Source organism: Chlorocebus sabaeus, chromosome 27 (assembly GCF_047675955.1).
Source record: "Chlorocebus sabaeus isolate Y175 chromosome 27, mChlSab1.0.hap1, whole genome shotgun sequence".
In the NCBI taxonomy this organism is placed as follows: domain Eukaryota; kingdom Metazoa; phylum Chordata; class Mammalia; order Primates; family Cercopithecidae; genus Chlorocebus; species Chlorocebus sabaeus.
Genome location: NC_132930.1, coordinates 15,050,555 through 15,054,637, shown reverse-complemented (window position 1 = coordinate 15,054,637; position 4,083 = coordinate 15,050,555). Strand labels below are relative to the sequence as shown.

Genomic DNA, 4,083 nt, shown 5'->3' with positions numbered 1-4,083 from the left:
AACAATACTGATTCTTCCAATCCATTAATATAGAATATCTTTCTTTTTTTTTGTGCCCTCTTCAGTTTCTTGCATCGATGTTTTATAGCTTTTATTGTAGAGCTTTTTCACTTCCTTAAGTTTATCCCTAGGTATTTTATTTTATTTGTGGCTATTGTAAATGGGATTACATTGTTGATTTATTTTTCAGGTTGTTCACTATTGGCATATAGAAATGCTACATATAGATTTTTAGATGTTAATTTTGTATCCTGCAACTTTACTGAATTTGTTTATCAGTTTGAATAGTTTTTTGGTGGAGTCTTCAGTTGTTTATTTATTTATTTATTTTATTTTTCGCTTTGTCATTTGCTATTTAATGTTCAAACATTGAAAGTAATTGATTTCTTCCCAGACACCTCTTTCCTTGGAGCCTTTCACCCTCCCGGTCTGGGCTAGACTGAATGCCCACTAGACCTACTGTGTGGCTGATGTCTGTGATCTCCCTTTGCTTCCTTTCCGTGCTGGGCTCCATTTTCTAGATCCTTCACTTCTTTGTTCTTGGTTTGCTTCATCATTTGGTGGAATAGGTTCCCAGCAGCTGCCTGAGTGGGGAAGCAGGGTAAATATCCCTACTCAGGCAGTTTTTTGATGTATGACTGAAAAATGCCTTTATTTAGCCTTATACTTGATTGACTATTTGGCTAAATATAGGATTTTGTGTTTAAAATAATTTTCCATCAGCTTTTGGAAGGCACTACTTCACTGTATTGTGGTATTCAGTTGTTCCTACTGAAAATTTCAATACCATCTGATTCCTATTTCTTTGCATGGAACCTAATTTTTCTCCTTCCTGCAACATTTTAAAATTGTCTCTTTTCCCCTAGTGTTCTGAAAAAGAAACTTTTTATATAGAAATTCCTTTAGTTTTGGAAATATTTCTTATATTACTCCTTAGATACTGTCTTCTCTTCACTTTTCTCTGGTACATATATATATATCTAAAGCCACTATTTTTTAGATATTAGACCCTGGATGAATACTGTAATTTTCTTATTTGTCTCCACTCATCTCTTCATTATTATTTACTTTCTAGATTTCCTTAACTGTACCTTTTAATGCTTCCGTTATATCTTTCATTTCTGCTATCTTATTTTGAAGAGCTCCTGTTTTTACTGTAATAGCATCCTGTTTATGTCTCACTGATTCCATAAAAAGTTCTTTTACATAAGGATATTTTGATTCTACTGAAGTTTTTCTTCTGCTCCCTTCATTGTCTGTTTCCTCCAGGACTTTGTTCTTTTTTCTCTGATCTCTGTCTCAATTTGGAAGCTTTCCTCAAATGTCCAGTTATCCTTGGATGGGTTTTCATACGTAAGACTGAGGCAGTAAACAGCTGTTTGAAAGCTCTGCTGCACAGGCAGGCCTGCTGACTGTAGTCTCCTCTTGTGCAAGCATGTTAAATTCCAAGAACAGTGCTATGTGGTAAAGTTCCATGGCTTCTTCTGCCCTGGTCATGTTTGGCTTCCTGCGACAAGAGCCTGAACTTCACTGAGACTCCCCACAGAGGGGCTACAGTGCAAAACAGAGAGGTCCACCACGTCGGTATACATACAGTGTAATATCACTTTTGCACATTTTTTTGGTATAATGGACTCATCTAATATAATTCTTGTGGGGGTCCTCAAAGTTCGGTCTGTGATTTCTTCACCAGTTCGTATCCTCCTTTGTAATAAATTTTGAAAAAGTGGGGACCGTGCAGAAATAACAGCCTTGTGGGCTTTGAGCTCTTCATCTAAACAGTTCTGATTTCCACCAAAAGCTTCAACCAGTTCCGAGTCTGAAGAAAAACTAAGGACGACATCATAATAACACATGTAATCAAAGAGTCCACGCATATCTACATAACGGAATTTGGTGTTCCAAATTCTTCACTAAGCTGAACAAGGATATCGACACTTTGAAACCTTGAGTCCTCCATTCCAAACTCTCCTGTATAAAAGTAGTGAAGCAAAGCAGAAAACATGGGCATATCAATATCAGCTGTATTGATGTCCATTATTACCTCTGCCCCATACTCAGGTGAGGAAGAAAGCAGTGTTTTAAAAAATGGACACCTTGCTGCCAAAATGGCACGATGAACAGGAAAACAAGTTTCTTAAAATATTAAGTCTACATCAGTACAATACTTGTACTCATAAAGATCAGCCATATCTTTCTGCAATATCCGGGCTTCTGGTCTAGCCAAACTGGCTTGTAGAGAAAGCTCCTTTAATGCTGACGTTCCCTCATATTCCTCCACTAAAGCATTGACATCTCTAACATCCCACCCAGAGAGGAGTTCTCGCATCTGCGTGGCATGATCGGCAGACCTATTAGATTTCCGACGCTTAATAAACTTCTTTTTGAGGGTGGCAAGGCCAGAGGTTCTCTTTTTTTTGTCTTGTGGTTTCTCATGGCCATGGTCAAGGCTATACAATTTTGATTCGCAACCATAGCCTTGCTGAGAATAGGATGATGTCCCCATAAAAGTCTGTTGGGCCTGTGAATTTCCCCCTACCCTCCGGGAACATGAATGAGGATAATTAGATGCATTAGCACCCATTTTCTTCAGTCACTCAGGCATTCCGTCTGCGGGTTCTTCAGAGTATAATCCCAGAGGCCTTTGTGAACCTTCAACCCTGGATCCAGCAGCCTCTTTTCATCCATTTCCCGGAGGCTCCTCCCGCCGCTGCTGCTGCCGCTGGGACCACTGCCGTCGCCCCCGCCGCCGCCGCCGCCGCCGCCGCCAGCACCGCGGTCTGCACCGGCGCCAGCACCCCCAGCCATCCTCCTCCCACCGCCGCCGCCGCCCTCTCCTCTTCTGTCAGTAGCTCAGGCTCCGGCACTGCTCCAGGTTCCCCTCGCCGCCATTTTGACTCCTAGAGGGAGCAGGAGGGGCTCCGCTCGGCCCAGTTGTTTATTTTCATTTTTTCCAAATGTAAGATTATATCATCTGCAAAAAAGAATAATTTGACTTCTTCCAATTTTGATGCCTTTTATTTTGTTCTCTTGTTTGATTGCTGTAGCTGGGATTTCCAATACTATGTTGAATAATGGTGGTGAAAGTGAGCAGCATTGTCTTATTCCAGATCTTAGAGGAAAGACTTTCAGTTTTCCCCAATCAATATGATACTAGCTGTGGGTCTGTCACATATGGCCTCTATTGTATTGAGGTATGTTCCTTTTACACTTAGTTTTTTGAGGGATTTTTTTTTTTTATCATAAAGGGATATTAAATTTCATCAAAGGTGTTTTCACCCACTATTGAAATGATCGTATGATGTTTGTCCTTCATTCTGTTTATGTGATGTATCACACTGATTGATTTGCATATTTCAAGATCCATTCTTGCATCCCTGGGATAAATCCCGTTTGCTCATAAAGAATGATCTTCTAAATGTGTTGTTGATTTCAGTTAGCTAGTATTTTGTTGAGAATTATCTCATCAAGACAAATCAGGGATATTAACCTGTAGTTTACTTTTTCTAATGTGTCTTTGTCTGGTTTTGTTATGAGGGTAATACTGGCCCAATAGAATGAGTTTGATAGTACTCCCTTCTGTCATATTTTTTCAGAATAGTTTGAGTAAGACTGGTATTAGTTTTTCTTTATATGTTTGGTGAAATTCAGCAGTGAATTGGTATTAGTTTTTTCTTTACATGTTTAGTGAAATTCAGCCATCAAGTCCTGGATTTTTCTTTGCTGGGGGCCTATTTATCACCACTTTAATTGTATTAATTGTTATTGATCCCTTCAGGTTTTAGATTTATTCATTGTCCAGTCTTGTAAGGTTGCATTTGTGTATTTCTTGTAATAAATTTATCATTTCTTCTAGCTTTCCACTTGATTGACATATTACTTACTCAGAGTGGCCTCTAATGATCCTTTGAATTTCTGCCTGGTATCAGCTGAAACATCTACATGTTTATCTCTAATTTTATTTATTTGGGTTTTTCCTCTCCTTTTGTCCTCAGCTAGGCTAATTTTTTTCTTTGTTTATTTCCTTGATCTTTTCTATTGCTTTATTCATTTCAATTTTCTATATTCCTGCTCTTATTTTTA

At 38.8% G+C, this 4,083-nt stretch overlaps 1 pseudogene; it reads right to left on the bottom strand.

The window, feature by feature from the left end:
- Positions 1-1,098: 1,098 nt before the first annotated feature.
- On the bottom strand, positions 1,099-2,741 carry LOC140710526 (BTB/POZ domain-containing protein 7-like; annotated as a pseudogene).
- Between the last annotated feature and the right edge of the window lie 1,342 nt (positions 2,742-4,083).